General features: G+C 37.8%; 1 protein-coding gene across 6 annotated transcripts in view; it reads left to right on the top strand.

The window, feature by feature from the left end:
* The window catches only part of ptprfa (protein tyrosine phosphatase receptor type Fa), a 365,864-nt gene that overhangs the window by 211,059 nt on the left and 137,353 nt on the right, over positions 1-17,452 (top strand). The window lies entirely within an intron of this gene.

A 17,452-nucleotide genomic window follows, 5' to 3' on the forward strand; every position in this document is an offset into this window, starting at 1 on the left:
GAGGTAGAGGTGTACGTGTGGAGTCTTGCCTCAAAGAGAAGCTGACACCTTTACTGTTGTTGTACCTCCCATGTGGGAAAAGACAGACAGGAAATTCCCCCGAAAGTGGGCTCCTGTCAGTGTGCTGCAACAAAGCCAGCAGGCTGAAAGCAAGTCGGGGGTTTTCAGAAGTAGGCCTTGTCAACAAGTAACCCAATTAGCCTCAACTAATATCCAAATCTCAAAGGCAATTTTCAAAGCATGGGGGTGATTCATTACTGCTTTAGTCTCCTGTTCATTCAGCGTTTCCATTGATGATATTCTTTGATGCAGTTTGCCTTCAAAGCTTACAGTTACCACCTAATCTTCAGTACTGTTGTACCAAAGCTGTTTTATAATATTTTGCACTATTTTGAACATTTCTTCATAATTCTGACTTAGACCCAGTATCACACATTTCATTACATTTCCTTGTGTGAGGGTTTTAATCATTCCCTCTGTTCAATCTAACCATGAAGCGATAACTTGGGGGTCCTTCCCAGGAAAAAAAGAAAATACAAAATACTGATGCAATTCTTCTGCAATTGACATACAGCATATTTTCTTTCTAGGCTTTGGGGGCATTATTTTAAAACTTCACTAAATCAGTCATCTCCCACTTTACATTAGGGTAAATATTGTCCATTTAGAGATTTCCATGTCAGTTATTTGTGATGTTATGGTTATTGACAATGACACTTCTACACTGCTGCCACTATTCTTGATAAAGAGCATAAGTCACATAAAAAGACTAAATATACAATACAAGTTCATTTAGAGAGCATAGATTAAAAAAAAGCCACTGATGAAAGCAACCTGCCAACATGGTAATAACTGTATTTTCAAACACAAAGCATAGTAAGCAGCATTATGAATGCGCCACAGTGGGTCTGTGTGTGTGTGTGTGTGTGTGTGTGTGTGTGTGTGTGTGTGTGTGTGTGTGTGTGTGTGTGTGTGTACCTGCTGTTGTTTGCTTTCTTTTTTGAGATATGATCTATGACATAATCAGAAGTATACATATGACTTATAGTATAAAATAAGTATATTATAAAAATTAATATTCATGAGATAATATATAAACTCCAAATATCATCATGCACATCATGCAGCTACAAAGATGAATCCATCCACTGTGGCTTTGCAGCAAAACACTGTTGAACGAATTTCATACTAACAAGAGACAAGTGACAATTACCTGCTTGATTTGTGTAACACAGATAGCCAAAGCCTCATATTAGCGTCAGCCAACTTGAACACAGCAGTTTTGTACAGAACTAGGACTTTAATTCTGTGCCCCATTTACAGCGTAGTCAGGCTATGAAGGTGTTGCTTCACAGCCAGTATGGACAGGAGGAATAACATCGTAGTATATAGTGCTGTATTAAGACAGACTTGAAAAAATCCAAACTCATTATTTAAGACTTATTCTCCAATGATTATTGAGAGTATTATTATCATCATTTTGTTTGTTTGTTTACATTTGGCAAGTGGAAGTGATGCACCGTAAAGTAGTCATGCTGATATGTTTCTTCAATCTTTCAAACTCATATCAGTAGCATTATAACAACAACCTATGGCAAACAAAAAAGAGGGAACTGATTCCTCCCGACAAAGCAACCTGTGTGTGTGTGTGTGTGTGTGTGTGTGTGTGTGTGTGTGTGTGTGTGTGTGACATGCATATGTATAAGCAGATGTACATTTTTATTCTCTAACCATAACAGATGCATCAGCTTCTCAATAACAGATCATGACGCTCACCCCCAAAATAAAAATTGCCACTGAAAAAAAAAAACACTTCTCAAAACATCTCTCAGTCGTCAAAAACAGAAATTGAACATTTTTCATCTGCTTTTGCATGAGGCATCCTCCACCAACCCCAACAGAGCTGCAGCCAACAAAGTCAGATTGTGAAGTATGTAATTTCTACCTTCTTTTCAAAGTTGCTGTCTGTAATGCTTTAATCTTTGACTTCTACAGGTGTGCTGGTAGCTCATGTTTCCATTTTCATCTCAGTGTGGCTTCTGAGCAAACACTGCAACATGCAATATGTTGTCAAAGTGTGTATATGTTTCTTCATTTTGTTATCTCTATTTCTCTTCATCTTTTTGTAATTGTTCATGTATTTTTCCTTTTGGTGGTATTCACAGATTGTATGTTTCCTTTCATATCTCAGATGCTTATCCTTGTATCAACACATGAAAAGAGCTCTTTTTAAATGTAATGTGCTTTGTTTGCATCTATTGGACAAGTGAGAGAGTATGTGCAGTTTTCTCTGCTGTGTATGTCAAAGAATATGTTTGTGGATGTTGTTGCTCATATAAAGGACTATACTTGGAACAGAGAGATGGTCCCTTGGTCCACTTAGTCATTAAGAGATAATAATATATACACTGTAGCTAGTTGGCTCCAGTGCACCATGATAACACATCAATGCTCTTTACTGAAGGCTCAGTGATAATGTTTTACTATCTACTAATTTATGGAGTATATAAAAAGAGAAAAGAACATTAAAAATACAAACATCTTTAAAACTAAATGATAAGCAAATGGAGAGAGAGATTATGACTCAATTGTGTGATAAATTAATTTCATCTGAAGTCCAATTACTAGCTTTTGTGGAGCTTTCAGTATCACACATTTCATTACAAAGCTGTCAAAGAAACCCTCTGAATGGAACTGAAACTCATGTGTAAGTTTGTTGCCAGACCGACATGTGACTGTCAGGCAGTATCTATTTGGCCACTTGCTACTGCTGAAGCCTGATTTAGCTTTGGTTGCATATTTTAGTTTATTTGACACTGTGAGATGGAGGACAGTAAATCACAAATGACCACAAACATGTAAAGCATGACATAATAAGGTCCAACATTATTTCCACAGACATTTTTCACATTTGACTTGTCATAGCAGCAAAAGCAGCTTACACAGTACCACGGCTGTAGCTCACCTAAATGGAATGCAAAGATTTTTTTTAATATATTATCAATCACACCTGTGCTTGGCACTGCTATAACGAGCCAAAATGTCTGTTGTGAAAAATATCTATTATGTTCCTTATGTTCCTACTATCAAACTAACACAAACATACTTAATAAAGTCAAAATAAATAAATAAATTATGAAAACGAGGATAATAAGCTTACACTTCCTAGATTCCCACAATCCATCATTTGGACTCCTTTTTAAAATTGTGTTACTTATTTTTAAAATTGTGCAAAAATAGCTTATGTCAGTTGCTCGCACCACCGAGCATAAGATTTAGATTAAATTAGATTCAACTTTATTGTCATTGTTAGTACAGTCGCAGGACAGAGACAACGAAATGCAGTTTAGTATCCAACCAGAAGTGCAAATAGTCATAATATCCAAAATATAAATACATACAAGATATAAATACATAAAGGTGTGTTGGTTTGAAACCTAATGTTGTGCAACTTAGCAGCTGTTGCTCTGGTCTGGTCCTGAAATGGTGGTCTTTGAGATATCCAGGCTCTGCTGTTCAGACTCAGACATGTTCACTTATCAATCAAGATCTGCTTTGGAGCACGGAAATTGAAATACGAGTAGATACGATAACTTTCAACAGCTTAATGAAAATAGAGTACTGTGTGGTTAAAACAGTCAGATGATTGTAGTCCATAGAAATGCAGTCACTGCTAGATCACACATCACTCCCTTTAATGCCTATGTTCTCATCAGTTAGTGGGTAAGTGGACCAACAGGACAGACTCCGAAGCTTATCAAATATTCCTCCATAGAACTTCTGAATCTGTTCTCAGTTATGACTGGGCACATGGGAAAAGAAGTACAAATTTCTAAGGTGAGTGTTTGATTAATTTTGTCAGGGGCCATGTTTATGTGCTCATTGATTTCAGGGCTCGCTGTCAATGAGCAGAATAAATGTGAGCTGTAATACATTGTCTGCTTTGTGTGCTTAATGGAGTCTGGTTGTCAGCAAGTGTTGGCCTCTTCACTGCTGTCTTAATTCACAGTCTGATGGGCTCAAACACTGCAGTAAAGTGTAGGTTGGGGGCGATGTGGATGTCTGCATCTATGTAGGTGCTCAAACGAAACACTGGAATAGTATTGTTTGTTCCAGTGAGGGAATTAGCAATGCTGATCTTAGAATGTGTCTATACTGTAGGTTTGCACTGCTTTTGTACTTGTACTGTGTGTGTGTGTGTGTGTGTGTGTGTGTGTGTGTGTCAGTGCACTGCACAGGCTATTGTCTTTACTGTGACTTTCTCACTCGTTAATGGATAAGCAGATATTTGCCTGTTTTACTCTCTTTGTTTCTCCTTGTCTTCTTCCTCCTACTTTTTATTTTTCCCCTCTTGTTGTTTATTTTTTCTTTTTCACTTTATCTTAAATCCCTCCATCATCATTGCACCCCGCCATCCAAAAATACAATCCAAATCTCACCACTCAGATCAACGGGAAGGTTGGTTTTTTCACTCTTTACCCTCTTAAAGCCAAGGCCTGGCAGACTGGAGCCGTGCTGCGCCGGCATCTCGCTAGGCGCCTCAGGCCCGTCCCGGCCTGTCTCTCAGGACCCCAATCCCACAGTGCATCCCCCATCCCTGACACCAACCCAAACCCCTGCTTTCACAGTGTATGCTGTCTTGCACCACATCACATACTGCTCTGTGCAGCCTGCTCCTCAGAAATTTTGTGAAATGAGCATGGTTTAAAAGCCAGTAATGTTCCCTCTGCACAAAAAGTGACACAAACATTTTACATGGAGGATGTGACCCTGAATGACACAAGGATTAACTGTGTTAAGTGAAATTTCCTCTTTGTTTTTGTTTTTCAGAGGGGTGACCAAACCTCAGATATTTCAACTACTAAAGTACTAATTCAACTAATTGGTTAATATTATGGCTAAAATTTAATAAAAGTAACTAATTAATAATCATTAGTCACTGAAAAATGTATATAATAGTATGAATATAATATCTAATATGATATAGGGGACATTTTTTCTGCATGAAGTATTTTTACTTTCAATAATCTAAGTACATTTCCTTGATTTTACATACATACATTTATTAAAGTAACATTTTCAATGCAGTCAGAGTATGGTATCAGTAATTTTACTCCAGTAAAGGATACAAATATGTCATCCACCACTGTTCAAAAGTACACAAAAATGATACATATATGAATATTTCTATCCTGTCTTAATTATGGAAGTTGACTGACAGTTGACCAAGTCTTGAAACTGAAGACACAAGGCAGTTTTCAACTCTTTTGGATGTTTTCTAAAAGTAAAAGATATTGTACTGGCATAAACCCAAAATATTTCAGCGTAGTGCTGAGAGAGTACACTGTTTGTTTTGAATGTGAAGATTGGCCTGGACTGATGTTAGATTCCAGGCCTGAATTATTTTCCCATTTCGCATATTTAAATAACCCAAATTCACACATAAAGTATGCAAAACAAGAACAATTTGGACTATTCTTGGCTACATGATATAAGACAAAGTTGGGACAGCACTTGACATTTCACAAGAAAACGAGAGCAGACAAGTACAGACTTTATACTTGAAGAACATTCATTGTTGTATTGGCCCCTTGAGGACTGATTTAGCCTGGTTCCAGACCTCTGAGTCATCCTCAGCAAATCAAAGATTTGGTTTAAATCTGGTCAGATCTGGTTTTGTGCCCAATCACTCTGTTTCCCCAGTCAAAGAAAACTAAATAATAAGAGCTTTGTAGACAGGATTAATAACTTACATAGCTACATCCCACAGAATGGTAAACCAGTATGGAGGAGATGGATGCAGCCGCACAAGTTTTTTTAAATCATTTTAGAGAAATACCTCTTAAATCAACATTTTTTCCTTTAATCATTGTGAAAAACTGCACTTAGCAGTGACTACCACAGCATCTGTGTTGACTGACAGTGACTTGTTGCTCTCCCCTGATTAAGACTGGAAGAAATACTTCCAAAATCAATTGCTCCTTCAACTTTACAAGTCTGTAAGTAGTAGTAGTAGTAGTAGTAGTAGTAGTAGCCTTCTGTTTCACTAATACATGTAAGCTCATGCATGAATTTGTTAAGGATGGTTACTCTTTAACAAAAGCAAATTTAAATTTTGTTTCTTTCTCTAACAAAAGCTTTCACTGTTCTTTACATGTGACGAAGAGATTGGAATGATGTACTGTTGTTACACACCTCACACCTTTCTTGGTGGCGGAACACAATCTTTACATTATCTATGCCACAACATGATCTGAGTGTGCTCATTTCACAAAATTTTGTGACTGTCAGCCCCATGATGTCCTCTGCAGCATGCTGATCAAATTTTATTGTCTTGTTTAGGCATGGCTCGTCCCAGCTGTCATCTGATGTCTTACCATCATTGCACTGAGCAGCAGGCTCTGATCTTACACTGCTTTTACCATGCTCTCCTAACAAAATAGCCTCAAACATGTTTATTGTGTTCTCAAATACTTTCTGCTGGATCATTGATAAGAAAACATGGAGGAGTTCAGAAATTGAGGGGGGATGAAATGCTATTGGAGAGAATTACAGCCCTATCTGACATGTTGGTGGTTGCTGGTATTGTTGTCTTATTCTACAAAAGCAGTGTTTTTTCTATGTTCTTCATACTTTATGTCTGTAGGTCAGAGAATACATAGAGAGATGCAATCTTATTTGTAATTTCAAATTTCAGTGACAATACTTTGGTAGTTTGATCAAAACCAGTGATCAAAACCCAATGGTAGCTTTCTGGCTGAATGGGTAAGTATGTAATTATTGTATTGACATCATACTTATTTTAACTAAACATTTGTAAGCTTAATGTAAGTAGAGTAACTTAAGTTAATTTCACTTAATTCAGAACCATAAACATTAAAAAAAAACAACAGAACAGAGACTGGGAAATTAAAGGGAAACTGTGTAATCCCACCAAAAAACTCCAGTGCACAGTGTAGGACAGAATAGAGGCTCAATCATTTTCTTGTAAACTCCAGGATTAAATGCATCATTCATAAAATAGGTATACAAATTTGTCAGAATAAGAAGTCACCTTTGTCTTCTAAGATTCCATCACCTTAACGCTGCATGCAGATGTTGCAATTTTCATCACATTTTGTCATTTCCATTTTGATTGATGCTTTGGACAGCATGTACATCTGGATGTTATGTACAACAGCAAAACCTTTTCATCAGTTCAGATCTATTCTGACTTCTGCTTTCCATGTTCAGTTGCTAGCTAAAGAGCACCTCATGCTATGCTGTGCTGCAAGCTCCTCACCTATATGAACTCACTTAACTTGAAACAGGACCTAATGTCTTTAGTTTTTGACCATATGATATTGATTATTTTTAATGAAATTGAAGATGAAATGGGTGAAAGACAATGAATGGGATTATGGATTTTTTTTAATGTCAAGTGAAAATTGAAATTAATTTATCTGGAAGTTAACATAGGAAAATTGCTCTGCCTAGAGTGAAGTTGCATCATCTCCTTCCACAGACTTTGATTGCTTTCATGCTGCCCAAATGCTTAGTGTGTCTCTGGAAAATTATTATTTAAAAGCGTTAAATGAAGATTTGGAACTGTGTGGTCCAAACATTATTTTACAACATAAACAATTCTGTTACAAATCTGTCACCACAAATTATGCTGCATGCTAAACATCAGAGACAGTCAGAAATTCCAGCTTGTGAAACAAAAATGGAAATGCTCCTCCAAATTGGACGAGAACTGAAATAAGAAGATTACTGAGATGTTCGATGTTTCTTAGATGCAGATTTGTTTTGTTTCATTTTGTTTTCGGATGTCATGTCAAAATCATAAATTGGAAATGCCATAGAGTGGAATATGACATAAAATAATTTAGTTTAACGTTACATCAACCCAAAAGATTAAACAAAACAAAACATTCTAGGTCTTCTGGTCTTTTTAGGTCTGGTCATGTGCTCATTGTTTTTTCCCTGTTTGGAGAAACAATAAACTAATCAGAGCTTCATAGATGGGACTAAGAATGGAGACGTCATGTTCTTGCATAGCTACTGCACCCAGCTATATCTATGACAAACTACAGGGAGAGTGAGACAAAAATAGCTGAAGGCATGGGTGTGATAATCGCAGCAGTATTGGTTGTACTGTATCTACTTACAGACACTCTTATACTGTCATATTTCTTATGTTGTCTTGAAAACATCAAGTTAATAGCTCCTAGCCATCACTACCACACTTTCCATGTCAACTGAGAATGCTGGCAGGATGATAACATCACTTGCTACTTTTTGATTAGATGAAAAAATAAACCCCTCCCTCAAATAGAAACAAGACTATGAAGTCATTCTGAATCATTTGAGTGATCTGAAACAATTCAGTCTAATTACCAGGGGTGCACTTTAAACACCCCAAGCCAATTGCCATTCAGTTCCACTACATAACTTCAAGATAGCTATTGAGCTGATAACTTCAGCTTCCACAAAAATCACACCTAGTCTAGCTTGATGGATACACAGAACTCCAGGGGTTTTTTTTTTTTTTGCCTTTATTAGGCCATCAGGCAGAGGGGAAACAAGAACGAGAGTGGGGCGAGACTTTGGAGTGCATTTTCTCTTTTGATTTGATTTCTGACATTGCACCAAATCTACCAAAAATATATATGTAAATTAGTGCTGTCAAAAATATTGCGTTATTAACGCGTTAACACAGATCAATTTTAATGGCATCATTTTTTTTATCGTGCGATTAACGCCCCTTGTGACCTAGTGAACTTGTAGTTTTTTATAAGCTGTGGCCACTGCTAGTAACATTACAAAAACTACAGGATCTGATTGTAAACCGGAAACAAAATAGGCACGCCCCACGCACATGTTTGGTCTTGCCTGCTTGCTAGCTGTAATAGAGATAGGCTACTGGTTTGTGTGGATGTCAAGCGCGAAACGCCGAAATGGATGCGAACAAGATTCTGAATGGAAAGTTTAGTTTTAAAAAGTTGCCAGATGGGTCGACTGACAAGACCAAAGTTATCTGTGTGTATTGTTGGTGTGAAGTGAATTATCACCGCAGCACATCCAGTCTGAAATACCGCTTGATGAAAAAACACACAGCGAATGCGAATTCTCCGCTGCCTCCTCGTCAAAACCAGGCGACAATGGATGGCTTTGGACAGAGGCATATGGATACCGCAACTAAGAACAAGCTTACTGCAGCCATAGCCAAGTAATGTTCATTCTTTCTGGAGAGAAATAAGAGGCTGGGTTGATGAGCCTCTGGTGAATAAACAGAAGAGCATTATAGTCTGACTGCTTGTATGTTCAAAGGAAACTTAAGAAAGGAAAGTTTAAGCCATGGTTTAACTGCACTATAGGCTGAGTCCTAGTTTACAATGATGTGCACTTTGTAACTTTATTTTGTATCACCCTGTTTTGATCCCTTAGAAAGGGTTGTTGAAGGGGCTTTTTTGTAACCAAGCATTTATTTTTTCATCATCTGTTTATTGACAGTGTTAAATTATGTGAGATTTGATTCATTCAAATGTGAATGACTGCTCAAAATGAGAATGTTAGTGTGAAATATAACACTACACATTGTTTTCAATAAAAAAACATTTGCAAATGATAATTAATGGGACATTTAGAGTAGATAAAAATGTGCAATTAATTTGCAATTAATCGCGACTTAACTATGACATTCATGAGATTAATCACGATTAAAAATTTTAATCGATTGACAGCACTAATGTAAATAAACAATAAGTACTGTATTGGTATTGTATTGAATAGTATTGAATATAAAATGATGTGGTGAATTGTAAAAGAAAAACTTCCGGACTTGTATCTGTATTTCTGTGTTTTGCAACCACACTTGCTGTGTGAATTTTTAATGTATAGTTAAAAGATTCTGACCCATTACTGTAGAATTCAAAGAAAATGCTTCATGATATGTCATTTTGAAGAAAAGAGCTGCTTCTATTTGAATGCCATTCACAACATTTTGCAATTCAATATGCTTAATAACAAATCCTGCAGTGAGCACGCTGTTTCCTGCCCACATGCACTGCTGCATGACTTCCCTGGCAATTCATACAGATGTTTGCTTCCCCAATCATCTTAGCTTCTCCTACAGCCCCAACTTTTTCATTACCGGGATTTTGCTTTCCAAATATTCACTCTGCCCCCCTTCCCTACCCTTCCTTTACCCATCTTTTTTCTCCAGCATGTCAATAAAGATACAAGTTTGTCTGCATTCTAACTGTGTGCTGCTCCTAATGTGTATCTGTGACTTAATGTCATCATGATGACTGAGTGGCAAATTCAGTCTCTCCCTGGTGTCAGTGCCACAGTCATCCACCCATCACGTCATTGTCCAGACCATAGGTAGCACTAATAACAGAGCTTTTAACTTCAATAAATCATTGTCATTGCATCGTGACATCGTCCATGTCCACAGGTAACACCATGGCTTCTAATTCACTAATAAAAGAACATGATGGTTTCCTCAGTGCTGGCCAGCACAGTGATACCATCTAGCATCAGAACTGTTGTATTATCAGCAAACAAGCATGTCAGTGTTACCTGACTTTTGCCAAACTAAAGGCCACGTAAATTAATCCGTTTACATATTCATACATACACACACACTCTATTTATCTATTGCGCAGGGTGGTAGATGAACCAGGACCAGCCTCTTAAAGCACTTCATAGTGGGAGTGAGAGCGGCACTTGAACAGTCCCCCACCTCTGGTCCTACTGGAATTATTCACTGTTCTAGCCACTCTGACAACATAATGTCTTGTTAGCTGACTGGTGTTATCGGGAAAGCTGCAGCTGAGCAATTTTTCTGTAAAAATCACAACATTCAGTGCAAAATCCTTTTGTGAGTGATTTGTTTGCCAGAGACTGCAATAGCCAGGAAAATGCTGGGTAGAGGTGGCTGATGAGGAGCTTGGACTTTGGCCCTCCATTCTTCCTCCACCTTTGTTTACAGTCTTGACACCACCTGCAAGAACTTACGGCCAGCAGAGCTGGGTTGTTAGCCTCTGATGTCCTGATGATCTCTGAAGTGAGCCAGAGATTTTCAATAAAATTGTCTGAGCTGTAAAATCAAATGTGAACAGACTTTAAACACATATGGAAACTTCTAATTCACAGACTCTGAAGAGACGCTGAGCCTTGCAGCAATAATGTCCCTCCATCCTGATGACTTGACAAAAACAAAAAAGCCTTTAACTAGACTTTGACTTACCTTTTTTGATGCTATTGACTCATGACTTGACTTTTCCCTGATACGTGATTGTAATTGTGACAGGACATGAAAAAGGCACACTAGGTTATTGTACTTTTAAATGGTACTTTAAAAAGACAAACTGAAAGTAGTAAACACAAATTCAGAATGAAGCATGTATAATTTGTGTAAATTTACTGTACAAACTCTCACCATGTTTGAAATTTATAAATGGCTTTACATTTGATAACGGGTGCATCATGACTTGGTTTGGGCTTAAAACAAAGTCTAGGACTTGACAGGGACTTCTTGGTCTTCACTTGAACCTTAATTCAGCATTTTTTCAATTATTTGTTTTAAATAGTTGTAAAACAATGACTTCCTTTAGTCTCTGGCTTCTTTTTAAATTGTTGACTTTACAAAGGGCACATTCATGGACAAAAAGTAGATGGTACAGAGTCAAAAAAGAGCTGTACCTTTATTTCTAGCTGAGGACAACAAGATTCTGCATGTGACTCATATTCAACACAAAGCAGGCTGGACAGCTCCACCTCATTCAGACCAGGGTTTACTCTCAGCCCAAGATTAAATAAACAGATTTCAAGTTAATTCCTAGTATACCTGTTCGAGTGCAAAATAAATGACAGTATGGTAGCATTAGTTGTAAACATTACTGTTATTACACTTTGATAGATCATTATAGTTGCAATATATATAATACTATGTAAGATCAAATTTATCTAGGATCTCAGAATAACACTGTCAAGTTGCAGGTCCTGCATTAAGGGATAATAAAGAATACAAATGATTTTGAAGGAATCAGAATTCATTATTAACAATTACCTAACAAAAATAACATTTCCATGACCTTTTAGGGGCTCTGCAGATAATAGACCACAGGTATAAAAATATGGAGGATATTAGCACCACTCCACAATCTGGCACCTTTCATGATGCATTACTACTATGTTATGCTTACAGTCCTGTGAGGATAAATAGTATGGCTACAAACCACACACCTTATATTGCATTCATGTCATGTAAAATTGAAATGTTTGCTTGCGATTGGCTAGTTTTAACACTGTATTCAGATTCAGTTCTTTGGGGAAACTGGGATGTAACCGCTGGCCAGCTGAGGCTAACACATTCTTTTTTTAGTGACCTACTAGCCCCACTTTGCTGTGGTAAGGATATAAACAGGTAATTCCAATGTTATGATGTTTATCAATAAGATTTCTGATGGTTCACTGGCTCTAGTGTTTCTGCCTACCAGCACACACGCAGAGTTTTGTCACTCCCCTCTGCTGGCATCAGAATTTCATTTTGGTTTGCAGCCTTCCCTGGTACATGAACATTAAAATTAAAAGCTTATTTATTGTTGTCAGAGTCGATCTTGCTTGATATGATTCAGAGTTTAAAGCAAAAGAGACTCAGAAACACTTCCCACATGGCAACAATAGAGCCAGGCCACTTGTGTGTGTTGGAAGCTCAATGGGGAAATTATATGTCAAGCTCTGGCTTTTGCTGTGCACCTGTTGAAAATTTACTACCACCATTAGATTACTGTCCCATACACTGCCATGCAGCTTGACATGAGAGATTTAGGTTCCCAAATAATTTTAGAGTTAGAACCAAACTCTAATCCAAGATATTTTGTAAAAGGCACCCAGTAGTCCATCCACTGACATGAGAAAGTTTTTGTATATATCTTTAAACAGATTAGATATCATATTATGAGATAAAGAAAAGCTCATCACATAATGACATTTAGGAGAAAAAAAAAAAAAAGGAAAATATAGTAAATATTCTTTGACTTTTTTAATCTGTGTGGCAACTGTCTTAAAGATTTTAATAATGATAATGCTAATTTTAAAGTAAATATGACTATAACTTCAGGAAGCACAAGAACATTGAAAATATGATAATATTATATCATCATTACATTATATCAATCACCAAGATATTCATCAGTGTTTTTGCAGGAATTCTTAGAGCTGATCGCACTTAGTGGAACAAAGTATGACAAATATCCTGACTGGAGACGTGAATATTGATATCAACAAAAAGAATGACTCCAAAGCCATTGGGCTTATGAATTGACTAGACAGCTTTGAACTTATCCAACATGTAATTGAAGCCACTCACCAGCACAGTAATGTTTTGAAGTTAGTAACAAAAGGGTTAAACATTGACAATGTTTCTGTTATGTGCGTACAAGGAGAGCCTGGACCCAGCTGGAGAGTCGATTAAATACAGTTTATTTGTAGAGCAAAAAAATCACCTTTGCAGGGAAAATTCATTCAGAGTGAAGACAAAATCAAAATCACCGCAGAGGGGAAAGTAGCAAAATAACGAAACATAAACTCACCATGCGGGAGAATGACTTACTAACCCTACGTTTACTCGTAGCAGGGTATTTTGGAAAACGGATATTTTGGCCCCTGCATTTTCTAAAATAACATCGTGGACACAACATCGTTTTCAAAAATGTTGTCGTTTACATGAACCCGGATAAATACTCCGTCGAGTGCATCATAGCTATGCCACACCTATGGGCGCGAGTGTAAACATAGGTCACTCACATGACGTTAAGTATTTTCAGTCGCATATTGTGACGTTTCGGAACCTAAAACGCTGTTTAACCTTGTTTACAAGCCAACACATAACCGGTGTTTTCGGAAATCTCCACTTTGCCCGGAGTTTTTAAAAATGTTTTCCGTTTCCACATGAAAACATATGCGTTTTTCCTAAGTGTAAACGTAGACTGAATAAGGAAGCAACTCAAAGTGTCCAGGAGAGAACTCGCTAGAGAAAACATGGTTAAACAAAGGAATCATGAAAACACGCAGAGAGAGAGACAAGCGATCATCCAGGAAGGAGACTGGTGTGACAAGAGCACAGAGGATAGTCTGGTGTGCGAGTTAATCTGGAGCTGGTTTAAGAAGCCGGCTGATTGGCAGATGAGGAGCAGGTGCGTGTAATGAAGCTTGCACCTGAGGAGATCAGACCCGCGTCTTTCTCGCGCTCTGCCTGCTGACAGGGAGGGAGGAAGAAAAACACTGTCAGAACCGGGATGAGGGAAACACAAAAACAGAATCATGACAGTTTCACTATTACAATTACCTATTTCTGACCACCACTATGTGTTTATTGATACCAAACTAATCTCTGCACAGAGTAAAAGGGAATTTCTGGTTCAAAGACAATTCCTTGATGGCAAGGCTGAAGCAAGGTTTTGTAATATTATGACGTCATTTGAGTCACACAGCTGTGACTGCTTTGTCAAAGGCCATGGTTAAACATTTCAACAATGGCATCTGTTTTAAATGCTGTTGCTGCACTAAAGGTTAAAAAGAGGTCAAGTGTCAGAATCTCCCCATGGTTGAACAACAGCAGTGTTAATGAGAGGAAGAGAATTTGTCGAGCATCTGAAAGAAAATGGAGGAAAACTTGGCTCATTGTTCACTGTAACATATTCAAAGAAGCTGACTGTCTATAACAAAGCAATACGTCTGTCAAGAAAGGATTATTTTTCTAAAATTATTACAGACAATGCTGGGAACTCAAGAAAATTATTCTCCACTATTGACCAGCTGCTCAGTACTGCCCCCACCCGCCCACAGCTCTCTGCATCTGTTATGATTAGCAATCAGTATAACTTTTAGTAGGACCCAAGGGGCAGACCCAAAGCATGGAAGTGAAGGGAGCCGTTACAACACACAACAGTTTATGAACAAGAACAAAAAATACTAACAATGGTGCACTCTCGAACTAACAAAACACAATCTCCAAAAACGCAATAACAGCCCTTAAACAAAAACATCATCTACTCCGTGGCAAGCGGGTAGGAACAAAACATTCAACTATAGCAAGGAAACTCACTATGGAAACAAAGAAAATGAAGAAACAAGAATATGCTCACAGGCAACTATAAACATGACAAGATTTCTAGGACAAGGAAATGGCTGGAATGTCTACAATGAAGCTGGAACAATCTGGCAGCGAGACGTCACCACGCCGCTTAAATAGGAAGAGAAATCAGTGGATGAGCATCAGGTGCGCTGTCTGCGCTCTGAAGAGCTAGGCCACACCTCCACTGCAGAAATGGAAGGAAACTCACGCACAACACATAACACAGTAAAATATAACCAACATAATAACAACGCACAGTATAATAGCATCAAACTGTGAGGATGCAACTTGCATCTTCTTCACAAACAAAATAACCTCAAACAGACAGCACTGCTACTGACGTGAGCACAGATGAGCTCAATAAATCCTGCAAAAGAGATGTAGCCATGGGAAAATTCACCTGTATTACATTAGCTGAGCTCTGTAGGACTGTTAATGAATCCTACAGCATTTTTAAAACAGGTGTTTGACAGCGTGCAAGATACTGGAAAAGTGTAGTGTAGTGTAGTGTAGTGCAATTAATGCTTTTCTTAAAGAAAACAACATTCTGGAGGAATTTCGGTCAGACTTTAGAACACACCACAGCACTGAAACTGCTCTGACAAAAATAATCAGCGACCTCAGACTCAATTCTGAAGAAAGTAAGGCCCCTCCTCTTAGATCTAAGTGCAGTGTTTGACACAACTGACCATAAAATCTTCAATCATAATCAATCATCTTGAACAGTTGGTTGGTTTTTGTGTGTTAAACTGGTTTAAAACAAACATCAAAGGGATCTTTAGTCTTGGAGATCTTGTGTCTAAGAAACATGACATCTGTCTTGGGGTTGCACAAAGGAGCTGCCTTGATCCAATACTGTTCTCATTACAGTACATGCTGCCACTTAGTAACGTCATCAGAGAACACAAAGTATGTTTCCATAGTTACACACTTTATACACGCAACTGTACATCTGTGCTGAACCAAATGATGCTGTAGCTGTAGACTCCATCACCAACTGTCTCTTGGCAATAAATATAATTTTTTTAAAGTAAACAAGGACAAAACTGAAATCCTACTAGCTCGCTCTGAAACAAAGAGAGAAATGGTGTTTAATAATCTGGGGAAATTAACTCCCTGGATGACTAAAACTGCATTTTTTTCACCCTAGAAACATATATTAAGTACGGCCATTTCTAAATCAAAAAAATGCCCAACTGATTCATGTCTTTATTTCAAGCAGACTTGATTAGTGTAACGCATTATTCACTGGCCTCCTGAAAAAACACTAAGAGACTTCAGCTCATTCAAATCTCTGCAGTTCTAATAACCAGAACCAAGAGGAGAGAGCACATTCATCCAGTTTAAGCTGCTCTGCACTGACTAACATTCAGGATTGATTATAAGGTCCTCCTCCTTGTATACGTCCTTGCTTATATCATTGTCTGCGACCATCTGTTGCTGGTTTATTGGAGGGTTCCAACAACAACAGTTTAAAGAAAATTGGGGATGCAGCCTTTGTCCATTACACTCCAAAGCTCTGGAGCACACAACCTACAGATATCAGGGAAGCAGCTCACTGAATATTTTCAAAAGAAAGCTAAAAACTTCTCTCTTCACTTTAGCATTTAACTAACTAGTTGTGACTTCCTGTGCTTTTCTTTGTGCTTATGCACTGCTGCACTTCTTTTAAAATGCTGTATTTTACTTGATTTTATGCATCCTATGTAATCTATTTTAACCTTCTAACCTTTAAAATCTATAGCTATCATTTTATGCCTTATTCTACTCTATTTTTACCTAGATTTTAATATTTTATTGTGTGGTTTTATGCATTGTCTTTAGTCCATCCTATTGTATTAATATCGTCACAAGCCTCACCCTCACTGCACAGGGGGTCAATGGTGTTGAATGTGTGCAATAAGACCGTTTCTTTTTCATACATCGCTATATTGTTACCTTCAGAGAATGTCTTTCAAGTGAATTTTCAAATTCAACAGCAACACACAAGCATATACAGGTGAGGCAGGCTGAGCAAGCGCTGCAGTACAAACACAACAACAACATATACTTAACACACTAAAGGACAGAGAACAACCCAGACATAATATGAGCTCTTTAAAGTCAGAATTGTGTGTGTAAGAAGAAGAAGAAGAAGAAGAAGAAGAAGAAGAAGAAGAAGAAGAAGAAGAAGAAGAAGAAGAAGAATCCTTTATTGATCACATAGTTCGAGAGGGGAACTGCACATGCCATGCTTAAGTGAAATTCTTTCTCCGCATTTAACCCATCCTGGTCAGTCCTTCCTCCGCAGCAGAGCAGGAGCGGTGGGCTGCCAGCCGACAGCAG

The sequence above is a fragment of the Chaetodon trifascialis genome, chromosome 4, assembly GCF_039877785.1.
Source record: "Chaetodon trifascialis isolate fChaTrf1 chromosome 4, fChaTrf1.hap1, whole genome shotgun sequence".
Taxonomy (NCBI): domain Eukaryota; kingdom Metazoa; phylum Chordata; class Actinopteri; order Chaetodontiformes; family Chaetodontidae; genus Chaetodon; species Chaetodon trifascialis.